Source organism: Pleurodeles waltl, chromosome 9 (assembly GCF_031143425.1).
Source record: "Pleurodeles waltl isolate 20211129_DDA chromosome 9, aPleWal1.hap1.20221129, whole genome shotgun sequence".
In the NCBI taxonomy this organism is placed as follows: Eukaryota; Metazoa; Chordata; class Amphibia; order Caudata; family Salamandridae; genus Pleurodeles; species Pleurodeles waltl.
Genome location: NC_090448.1, coordinates 695753669 through 695766491, shown reverse-complemented (window position 1 = coordinate 695766491; position 12823 = coordinate 695753669). Strand labels below are relative to the sequence as shown.

The 12823-nt window shown below is 40.8% G+C and overlaps 1 long non-coding RNA gene across 1 annotated transcript in view; it reads right to left on the bottom strand.

The window, feature by feature from the left end:
- Nucleotides 1–968: 968 nt before the first annotated feature.
- LOC138258702 (uncharacterized) overlaps nucleotides 969–12823 on the bottom strand; it is a 139862-nt gene continuing 128007 nt past the window's right edge. Inside the window, exon 3 of the long non-coding RNA XR_011198513.1 lies at nucleotides 969–2153. This is a non-coding gene — a long non-coding RNA (uncharacterized lncRNA). The remainder of the gene's footprint in view (nucleotides 2154–12823) is intronic.

The window sequence follows — 12823 nt, the reverse complement described above, 5'->3', positions numbered from 1 at the left end:
GTTCTGGTTCCTCATGGGGCGTGTAGATGTGAGCGTTTTCCCTTCCAAGTCCAGTTTCCGCTGTGTTTTTGTTTGCGTTGAATCCGCCCCGGAAAAGGTGGCGGATTGGCCTCTCATAATGGTGTGGGCGGTACACTGTCTTCCGCCTGTCTGTTGACAGTGACCGCCATGCTGTTTGTTTGTACCGCCGTGGCGGTCGGAGTGTTAAGGTGGCTGTTTCTGTTGGCGGTTTCCGCCATGGTCGTGATTCCATTTTTTTTACCACGGGTCAGTTGGCGGTCTTACCTGGCTTTACCACCGACCGCCAGGGTTGTAATGATGGCCATAATGTACAAGTTCTAATTGATTCAGGGGCAACAGGACATTTTGTGGACCAACAAACTGCACTAGATTTACATATACCCAGTGTCTAGAAAAAGGTTCCTGAAGTTGTTTATGCAGTTGATGGTAGTGAATTGGCAGGAGGCCCTGTTACTAAACAAACCTCACAAGGACCTGTGCCAAGACAGCTTGCACAGTGATAGGATGGAAGTTCAGGAGACCCCATTGGACTTGTTCCTTGTTGTGTGGTGGCAATGATGCATTGTGTGTGTCATCAGGTAGTCAGTACCTATGTAGTTGTAGGCCAAATCCATGTTAGTTTTACTTCACATTGGTTAAACACATTTTGTTTGAACTGTAGCGCATCACTTACATTTGTTTGTATCACACCAGCAGATGCAGAAGGACTGGATTGCAATGACCCTGTGATGAGCAACTGTTGCACTGGCATCTGTCTGAATGTTGCATTTTGTGATGTTTGGATTCCTTTTGTGAGGTAGACGATATGGCTCCAGCTGATGACAACAACCAAATTCATTTTTTCCTATTCTACAGGACAATTTCTGATATATCCCATCCTTCCATGTTCTGGAGGTCTGTAGCTGTAATTTCATCACTTACACAGTACAATTCAATCATGTTTAATTTCCTATGTATCTAATATCTTGCCAGCTTATGATTTGAACACTGTAATAATAATCTTTTTAGACAAGACACTTGTATGTATGTGTTGGTGTGATATTGTTGTGATCCTGAGCTAAATGCAACATATCCATGCTTACACAAGTAGCTTATTTTGTCAATGTATAGTTCACATGGCCTTACATATCTACATTGCTAAATGTGAAATTTGCTACAACAGAGTTTGTGACTTGTGAATGTATTAATGTGTTAAAAGAGAAGACATACTTGCTGCAAAAACAAACAAAAATAAAAAGTGAAGGGGTCAGTCATGGTGAATGAAACCATAGATGTAGTTGCCAAATCATCTGAAATCCAAAGTCCAAACTACTCCTCCCATCAGGAATGGGAAGGTGACCAGAATTAGTCCACAGAGTGAATGCGTGGCACACAAAGGAAGTAATTAAGGTTGATGTTTCTTGCTGGCAGTGGTGGGTGTCTTGCCACTTGCACCTCCTGGATATGTGCATGGACACCCCTGCCTCACTTGCTGCAGAGGCAGGGGTGTCTGATAGTGTTTCTCCCTCTGGCAGGGCCTCCCATCCTGTGTCTGCTGCAGATATATATGGCATTGATGTACTTGCACCACAGGAAGGGGTAGATGATGCTAGGAAAGCCCTTCTCAGGGTTGTATGGATGTCCATCAGCACCAGTGTTAGGGTGCTTATGTTGGAATTATGGGCCTCCATCTGTTGGTACATGTCCCTCAGCAGCTGCTTGATTTTCCGGGGTTCAGTTAAGCCCCAGTGGCCTTACTCTGCTGGCCCACAGTTCTTCCCCAAGACCCTACCCCATGAGCCTGTGCCCTTGGCCCAGGGTACCCTCTCCAACTGGGCCCTGGTCCCTCTGTGACAGGGGTGGTGATCTGCACTTCAGGATCCAGGCCTGGGGGCACAAGATTGGACTGACTGTGCTGTGTACACAGGTTGGGGGTATGTTGCTGGCTGAGTCGAGGTAGCAGCTGTGGTGGGAGATTGATGTGGGCACAGTGATACTCACTGCTGCCGTCTGACCAGACTGCCCAAATGTGCCAGGTCCATCATCTGCATCCACATGCCCACAAGTTTTGTCATCCCTTAGGGCTTTATCCGAGGGTGGACTGGGAGTCTTTTCAGTTGGAACTGCCTGCCCAGGTGCAGTGCCAGTTCGACCTGTTGAAAAATAGAGTGCATTGTTATTGGTGAAAGTGTGGAATCTACATCCAAATGTTTTTTTTCATAGTAAGTAGGGACCACGGAAAATGTTAAAAGGTAGGGTTTCCTATTGTGACATATTTCCATTGTATTGAAGATATTGACAAGACATTTGTGGAGGTTGCAAAAACAATAGGATTGAGCAAATCATTAGATGTGCTGATAACTTGCATTTTGGTATAAGGAATGAGCATGATATCTAACAGTTAAGGCAACACAGAGGAGAGGTTTCATTTGTGTTTGACCATTCGAAGGCCTAGTTGTATAAGATACAGGTGAACACACAACTTGGTTATATATGAAACAGTCAACATCATGTACACAGTGCAGAGTCAATGAATTACCTTCCACTTCCAAATGGCTGAAGCAGCTTAATTTCTTACAACTACTTGACGTACACAGTTGGCAAGGTGTAATTCACGGCATTAATAATGTCTTTTGGGGTTATCAGGACAACATCAAGCTAGGTAGGCATACATGTCTCAGAGTTAAGCACAGTATGTAGATTGCTCAGTCCATGTTGAGTGAACATAGTTGTGACATAACTAACAAGTGACTTTGGCCAAGTGCACAAGGGTCTCTTGTTTTGAATGACAGAAAGGGGGGCTCATGGTAGTTACCACCACTTGACAAATGTTTAGTCTGACATACCTGTTGAAACACTGCAGTTAGACTGGATCACACATTTACATGTTCACACACACCATGGGGCCTGGGATGATCTTTTGACATTAAAACACTTACAGACGGCATGTGGCATGTGAAGGAGATTGAATTATGTGATGTTATGTATGAAAATACACATTGACAATCTACTGTCTCTGAAGCTTTGGGTATTGCAGGTTCTAAAAGTAGATGAACAACACAATGGCAAAAACTGAGATGACGGCAGGCATACAGGATACTGAAGTTTTGTGACAGTTTTTGTGGTGTAACTTGCCAGACTCTGCCCCCCAGCTATTTCCGTCAAGCACTAAGGATGCAGGATGGCCAAGACCTCCTCCCAGGGGAAGAGTTGTAATGTGGTGCTGGGAGAACCACCACCAGTCCTCGGGGGACTCCAGGTATTGCATCGAGGGCAGGGAATGCACCTTCCTCCCCAGGTCATTCCACCTCTTCCTAATATCTTCCTTTGTGTGCAAGGTGATGCCTACAGCATTCACTCTGTTGACTATCCTTTGCCACATTTTCATTTTCCTACTGAAAGGAGTATGTTGTACTTGGGCTCCAAACAATTGTGACTCTAATCTTATTATTTCATCCACCATTACTCTCAACTCATACTCTGAAAAACATGGCTTTTTGGGGCATGACATGACCGAAAATAAAGTGGGTGACAGTGACAAGCTATACAAAACAAGTGATATTAGGGACAAAAAAAAAAAAAAATAGAAGAAGTGTGTGAAAGGTGAAAAATGGGATAGGAAAAATGGGCTGCCTTATGTGACAAAAATTACAAAAAGTAGTGTGGTCTCTGTCTTGCTGTGCTGCAGTGGAGAGGCAAAGGACCATGATCTGGGATGGGGTGTTTTATAGTGTGATTTGCAGGTGTGCCCACCTGGCCAATGGATGCCATCTGTGTTGTTTTTTAATCCATCCAACGGCCACTCTTCTGGTGTTTTGCTGTAAGAGAACCGCGACGGCAGACTGCTAGGTAACTGTCACAAGAGGGCCACCATGCCAACTGTGTTTTTGTAATAGGCTCTGCAGTTGGCCACTGCCATAACGGCGTCAGAGCGCTCACCCTCAACATTGCAGCCTGCTGCTGGCAGTCAGAAAAATGTCTGCACGGCTGGCGGTTAAACCTGCATACATCGTAATAAGGTGGGCGGAGACCGCCGGTACGGCGGCCTTCTTGGGACCGCCACTGCAGCAGTCTGGTGGTCTGACCGCCAAACTCGTAATTGGGCCCTAAGTCCCAAGGTAAAACTCTACCAGGACCACTGCCTATCATTAACAAATAGTGGTCTTTGGTGCTATTTTCATTTTATTCTTCAAAAATTAAAATCCTTGGTATCCCTTAATCAACTTTCATCACTCTGGTGTCATTTTATTTATAACATTTCACTCAATACAGTAATTTGTTTTCACTTTATTACTGTTATTTCACACATTGCTGCAAGTTAAGCCTGTCAGCTCTGCGCCATTGATATCAGGGGGAGGAGCTCAGGTTAATTAATTAACTCTGAGGGTTCATCTTGACTCAAGTTGTGATTATTCCTTGAGATGGACAATCGTCCATAGCAAAAAAATTTACAGTTCCTTAAATTCCTTGCATAAAATAGACATTTTAAATGAATTCTTTGAGTGTTTTGTGTTTTAGGTTTATGTGTCAAAAGGAAAACATACATAATTGTATTGCTTTTTTAAATAGCATGGATTCAAAAATATAAATAAGGCATGCAAAATGCTAATAAGGTGCATATCAGCCAAGTTTCGCAGGTCCACGCATGATGGATTGGTTCAGTCCAGGTTTTTTTTCCTTTGATTTCTGGGACTTGCAGACCTGTTTTATACTACAATAACCAACACAATAAGTCCCAGAATTCAAGGAAAAACCCTGGACTGGAGCAGCACAGCACGCATGGACTTGGGAAACTTGACAGAGATGAAGGTGGCATTCTAGCTATTGTTTTGACTTAATCAAACATGTCACACTATTAACCGTTGCAAGCTATGTGTCTGTCAAAAACACTTTGTAACATGTTCATTATATAAAAAACAAAGTGCTTTATTTCCCTGTTTTTATCTATCCTTTTTTTGATTGCCTTTTTATTCCTTTATCATTTAATCTTTCTCGCATTTTGAGGTTGTTTTTCTTTTTGTATCTATCTATTTTAACCCGTGCCAGTGTTTCCTTTCTCTTTCATTCTCTTGCCCTTATGTTTATTTCATTATATGATTGGATTTCCTCCATCAAATATTTTTCTTGCTCTCACTATGCATTAATTTAACTGTCCATTATTTTATGTTTTACTCTTTGCATTAAGTGAGCTCTCCTGCCTGTCTTTACTAGTGCAGCAGTGACCCACCGCAGTATTTAACAAGTGTCAGGTAATTTATAGCCTTAACATAGCTGCCAAGCCTAGACATTGCTGATGTATAACATTTCTATGGTTTTAAGTTATTTATGAGTGACACTGCCAAACGTTTGCCACTTAGGTCCATATTTACACTTTTTTAGCACCGCGTTTGCGCCGCATTTTGATGCAAAAGCGGCGCAAACTTGCAAAATACAATTGTATTTTCTAAGTTTGTGCCGTTTTTGCGTCAAAAAGCGGCGCTAACAAAGTTTAAATATGGGCCTTAGAGTGATACTTTCTCACATGTAACACAAAGCAATGAAGTCAAAAAAGTTACAAAAAATGTTACTTAAGTATGGTGTAGAGGTGCAGTGTTAGTTACAGACATCACATTTTCCACTGTAACAGACAATACATTTGCACAGTTTTACTGATAAACATATATGGCATGCAAACGATAATGTATGGAAATTGGGTTTCACCCAATATTTCATTTTTGCCACAAGAAGTGTATTGATTCATTTTCATCTTATTGAAATGTGTGTTTATTTCGCACTTCAGAATTACAACAATGTACTTCACTTGTGCTTTTCTATTTCCTGATATATTTTGAAAAAAAACGAAAATATAATTTAAATGTATTTAACACTTGTTGTGTGCAAGGAAGAAATTATATTTTACACACCTTCCTTTCTTACTTACTGTACCCAACCATATTACTGAATAGTTCACTTCAGAAAACCTCTAACTTTCCAGTTTGAGAATGAAAAGTAAACATCAAACTCTCTTTTAAGAGAATAAACAGACTAGACGTAGCCTGTCTTTCAATGCACAGCAAATGTGACAAGATAAAAACAAAATTTAAAGGCATTTGTTATTGCTTATACACCTCCTGAGCTCTAGCATGGTCATTTTGGAGGTGCCTTAGCACTACCCACACTCCTACTTACAACACCAATGCTGTAATTACAAAAGCAGATATACACACAGATGCACTTGCAACCAATCCTCTAGGAGGAAACGTTAGCAAAGTGAATGCTAGCGCGCCTAGTCCTTAACAAGTAAACTTACAAGGGGACGCGTATAGGTCGATGAACCTTTTGGATCGCATGGAGTATCCTAGTCAAGCGGTAACCAATGGATCATCAATAAACATTATTATGAACAAGAACCACCAAGGAAAGCCCTATCTAATACGAAAATACCATGACTCACAACTAGATTAATCGCTTTTATTCCCTATTAGTTACAATTCTAATCAAAAAACCTTTATTCAACTTTATTGTTAAGCAAACTTTATTAGCATCATAAACAACTATTCACCATGAATTATTGACTAGTAAAACTAGCATCAACAAAAGGCAGCAAATTCTTTAACATTTGAATAATTCAGCAATGCAAGTCAGTCAGTCAACTGTCACCGTTAAGTCACCCTTGTCAGCCTACCTAACTCAAATTAGCATCAGCATGTGGGTCTACATGCGAAAACAATTTAGACAAAAATCATTAATTTGGAAAAATCTATCTAGAGAGAGAAAAACATTTTAAAACAGCACAGTTGGTACCTAGAAGAAAAAACACAAATTAGTCAGTCACATTGTTATAGCTACCTATCCAAGATAGATCAGCAACGAGTCAGTCTTCGTCTCCAGGTCATCAGTCATCAGCAAGTATCAGGCTCACAGAGAGTAAGCCCAATTATCAGCACTTTGGACAGCGTCTCCTGACGTCATCAACTTTTGCCTCTCGGCTCTCCTTCCCTTGTCCTGTCTTTTTATTAGGGTCTCTCACTCCGTCCCACAAATTGCTAATTGGTCAACCTCATCAGGGGTTATGATTCTAACCTATAGTTTTTGTTTACCACTTGTTTGCGTCGGTTCAAGCATCAAGTTCCATTAATATGATTGGTCCTTCTGTTGATGAGAACATCATCCGGCTCTTCAGGTAACAAAATTGTTGCCCACAGTCTTTTAGTCAGTGCCTCTATTGTTCAAGTCCTGGGAAAGTACGTTTAGCCTACTCTACACATAATTGTATCAATTTGTTCTCATCATCTCCTGTCCACTGGTACATTTTGCAGAATTGTCTAGCAGATCGCCTCTGAACTATGTACAGTTCAAGGTCCTTTTCTCCAGTTCCAGTCCTCTGCAGCTCATCGCGTCTCCACGTTTAAGCAAGCAAGGTCCAGTATCGACCAGGCCTCTAGTTCGGCTAAATTAAGAACATGAATCATCATAAAAAATGATATATTAGTACAGAAATGTTATTATTTTTTCGTTATTTTAGCATTGTTAACACACATGGTAGCCACTCCCCGTGGGCCCATTTTACTCATACACATTATTTTCAATTATTAGTTTCTTTTATCAATATTTCTCATTAGTATGTATACACAAATCATTAGAAATTTCTCGTATTAGCATATCTGCTCCAACAGTCCCTCCTCTGATGACTAAATATGTCATCACACCTTTCCCTTGTCAATCATATTACAAGTCACTTTCAGCTACATTTTGATTTCCTCTCCTACATTTTCCCTATATATTCTTATTCTGGGTTGTTCTTCCCTCCTCTGATCATTTTTAGCCCTTTTTAATGAGATTTTCTGCCATAATTTACATGCCCCCCATAATCCTAATATAGCTATGATCACAATTAATATTCCTTGGACAATTTTCCACAGTATCCCACCCCAAAGTTGACTGAACCAATTTCCCACAGTAACAAATCCATTTCCGACCTTTTCACAAACTCCTGGTTCCTGCAGCTCTTTCAAATCCTTACTTGCATTAGATAAATTAGTAAGCAAATCTTTTATCTCTTTCTCGTTTTCAGGTATATATGAACAGCAGTGCCTTGCATTAATCATTTTACAGAGTCCTTCGTCCTTCACCAATATTATGTCTAAAGCAAGCCTATTTTGAAGCGTCATAGCTTTATCTGCAGCTAATTCAGTATTTAGTCAAAGTATAGCTCCTGTAAAATTTGTGAGCATGTTAGCCACACTAGTTGATAATTTTCGTATATTATTTGCATTCAATATAACTCCCACAGAAGGAATTATTGCTCCAAAAATATCCCCTACAATTGCAGAGGCTGTCTCTCTCCTTTGTCTCATTTGGTGTAACTCAGTCATTTTCAGTATCTTTTGCAAATCATCTATTTGATAAATCTTAGGAAAAACTATACCCAAGTAACATGTCCCATACCATCCTGTAGGAAGACTGTAATAAGCATTAAGTCCACAAATATAATAAATTCCAGGAATCACAGGGTCTGCACCATTCAGCATAAATATCCATTTACTCTGAAACAAAAACACATGCCTACATTCACTCGTTCCCACAAATAAAGTGTCAGTGAATGATTTTGGCCTATATATACAAAGCTTCCCTATATGCAATGCATCTAAGGCTAGTTTCCGTTGTGTTTTAATAACAGTGTAAGCATAATCATTCTTGTAAGTTCTTTTCTCTAACCCTTTCTCTAGTTTCTCTGTTAGTGCTTTTCTCCTATCGTCAGTATGCCTAATATAGCTCTTTTCCATAGCGGTTAATAAGCAAGTTAAATTGTTACGATGCGCATAAGCTGTGCCAAAGGTCAGTGTAGGCTCAAAGAATCCTCTAATACTATATCATGATCCTTAGCCACCCTACTCAAGTATCTAATTATAGGAACAAAAGAAAATACCATGTCATAATTTGAATAAAAATATTGTATATACTCCTGATTATAGACTCGAGTTAGTAGCAAACTACAAGTTATACCGTAAGTCAGAGGTAGACTATAGTAAGTGACCCCTTCTTCCACGGAGGAAGGTATTTGAGTACACACAAGACATTCCCTTGCATCCATTGTCTCCACATACTCACTCGATAAACGATAAAAGACGTTAGAAGACAGCTCTCCGTTTGCGTTAGTATAATCATGCAAATATTGCTCGTCCAACTTAAACCTCTCTATAGCTGTTAGTGTAGTAGTCTCAAGTACAGATGTAACTTCAGCCTCTCTCATCTCATAAATTGACATTCCCACAATCATTAATATAAACAATATGCCACACACAATCGCCATTCCTACACTCAAATATCTACAGTACCCAATGTTCCTAATGTTATTATCTAATCCAGCCATGATCTGTAAAGTATCAGAAAGCAGAATTTAACTCTTAATTAATGTGCAACACAACAAGACCCTTTTTTCTTCTTTGTCAAAAATCGGTTAGCAGCTGGTCATTTCCGGGATTCAATGTGTCATATCAGGTTATTAGTGTCTCTTTCGGCAAAATCAATAATTTCCAGTTCCCTTTTCTTTAGCTCAACGACTCAGTCTATTGATCTTTTCCTTCAGGTTCCGTCAAAATACTTATTCGGAACTGCTCTCTGAAAGCAAAAAGACATAAACATATTCTGCCAATCACTTGTTGCGGCATATGCCCACTCTGGTCCTGCGTACCTTGCTATTCTCTTTCTTTTCAACTTTCTTTCTCCTGTCAGTTCTCCAGTTTGTCTTCCTTTGTGGTGTCTATTTCTTCCTCTATTATCTAATTTATAACCATGTCCTTTTTCTTGCCTATTTGAGATTCAGGCCAGTGATCTCCTTTTCTTGCCCCTTTTGTGAACAATCTCTTTAAGATTGGACTCTTCTCCTGCACCTTGTCTGTAGTGCCTTCTCTTGATGGACCTGCAATGGGTTCAGGAGGAGTCAGATCACTTTGGCTTTGACCTGTCTCAGCTCTCTCCCCCTCAGGCTCTGGCACTTGGTCTCTTTGCGGTTTAGCACTCTTTACTTCTGTGAGAACTTCTCCTGTGCATGGATCTCTTGTCACTTCTGCTGAGTTGACCTCTCGTTCTGTCTCTTGAATTTCCGCACCCTCGTCTCTTACTGGGGTGATTGATCCTTTGTCTGACAATTCTGGATCTACTTCCGGCTTGACCTGCTCCAGTTCTGGTTAAGGTAGAACTATTTGCTTTGCTGCTGCTGGTGTCCTCAACACTTCTTTATGATCCTGAGGACTTACCACTTTCTTGGTATGGCTCGCATGTATCCAGTTGGGAAAACCTGCACACTTCACAGCTGTTGTAGTTGTCAGCACCACTTGATATGGACCTCTCCAACGTGGCTCTAGGCAAGTCTTTCGCATATGCTTTTTGATCACGACCCAATCTCCTGCTCTTAGATTGTGACCTGGGTCATGGATAGGTGGCAGGGTAACGGCTTGTACCTACTGAGAAAAAGATCGGACCACATCAGCTAGACCCTTGCAGTAGTCCAACACCATATCATCTGTAATATTGACAAGAGCATTGGCTGGTATTGCTGGCAACCTCATTGCTCTTCCCATAAGAATCTCATGTGGGGACATCCCTGTCTTTCTGTCAGGTATATTTCTCATTGACATCAACACTAGAAGCAATGCATCCGGCCATTTCAGATTTGTGGCAGCACACATTTTGGCAATTCTTGATTTCAGAGTACCATTCATTTGCTCTACGAGTCCTGATGCCTCTGGATGATAGCAGCAGTGGAGCTTCTGTTCAATGTTCAGTGCTGCACATAAGAGCTTAATCACTTCATTATTGAAGTGTGTTCCCTATCTGATTCTAAAGAGATCGGAAATCCGAACCTTCGTATCAATTCTCTAAGTACCAACTTTGCAACTGTAGGACTATCATTTCTGCGTGTGGGGTATGCTTCAATCAAAAGACTAAACACACATACAATTACCAACACTTACTTCAATCTGCCACATGCTGGCATCTCAATGAAATCCAATTTCATTCTGCTGAATGGTCCACCTGCTCTTCCAATGTGGCTCAGATTTATCACTGTCCCTTTTCCCACATTTAACTGCTGACAGATCACACATCTGTGACACACTGCTTCAGCTGCCTGCCTAAATTTTGGATTGAACCAATCAACCTTGAACAACCTAATCATGGCGTCTCTTCCAATGTGTGCCTGACCATGGTAATACCGAGCCATCTGAGTCATTAGACAATTCGGCAATACCATCTGACCCTTCTCAGATATCCAGATCTCATCTGGTCTCTGTACACACTTCAGCTTTGCCCACAGCTTTTTCTCTTCCTGGTCTGCATTTTCTTATAATGTTTCCAATTCTTCTTGAGTATCGATTATCTTTAATGCAAAACTTGCACAACTGGTCTCTTCTGGCATCAATTCCCACTTGCCTTTGAACGATATACAGTTCAGGGCACAAAACCTTGCAACCTGATCTGCATACCCATTTCCCAAGGAAATGTAATCTTGCGTTTTTTTGATGTGCACTGCATTTTACCACAGCAATCTCTTCTGGCATCTGGAATGCATATAATAATTATTTTATCCTGTCACCATTTCGTACTGGTGTTCCTCTGGAGGTCATGAAAACTCTTTGCGACCACAATTGACCAAAATCATGAACAATTCCAAATCCATACTGGCTATCAGTGTATATTGTCACTTGCAGCCTGTTAGAAACATAACAAGCTCTAGTAAGAGCCACCAGTTCTGCTACTTGTGCCGAATATACACCAGGAAGCCATGATGCTTCTAGGGTTCTTGTAATGGTACATACAGCATATCCTGCTCTCAAAGTGCCTGTTCCATCTCTAAGACATGAACCATCAAAAAAGACAATTTGGTCATTTTCTTCTAATCAAGTATCTCTAATATAAGGTCTAGGCTTTGTACATAGCTCAATTACTTCAAGACAATCATGTTCTATATCCTCCTCCTTTTCAATTTCAACAGTATCACTTGGCAATAATGTTGCTGGATTTAACAATGTACATCTTTTCAAAGTTACATTTGGAGCTCCCAATATGCTCGTCTTATACCTTGTCAGTTTGCCCCCGTCAAAGGTTGTGTTTTCGTCCTTGTCAATAAAATCTCAACAGAATGTGGTACCATTACCGTCACTGGGTATCCCATGACCACCCCTTCACATTGGGAAAGACTTTGACCAACTGCGGCTACTGCTCGCAGACAACCTGGTAAGCTGCTGCAACCGGGTCCAAGGTAGCTGAAAAATAAGATACTGGGCGATAAGCACCTCCATGGACCTGTGTCAAAACAGATAAAGAACAAACATCACGTTCATGACAAAACAATGTGAAAGGCTTTGTATAATCAGGCATTCCCAACGCTGGAGCTCTGCACAAACTCTCTCTCAATTCAGTGAAAGCCCTCATCTAATCCTTATCTAAGCTAATGGGAGCTGTAACTCCTTTGTGTGTCAACTGCTGTAGGGGTTTTGCTATCTCAGCAAAATTCAGAATCCACTGTCTACAATACCCTACCATTCGCAGAAACATGTGCACATCCTTCTGTAAAGTCGGGGGATTTCTCTGCAAAATCATTGTAATAATTTCTCTGGAAATTCTTCTCATCCCTTTCTCAATTTGATGGCCCAAGTATTTGACAGACTTCTGGCAATACTGCAATTTTGCAGGTGAGACCTTGTGTCCAAACTCTCCCAAATGATTCAACAGGGCAATCAAGTCGTGCTTACACTCACCCCTTGTTCTGGATGCAATCAATAAGTCATGAATGTACTGCACAAGAGTCGACTGGCAGGGTAATTCCAATGACTCCAAATTC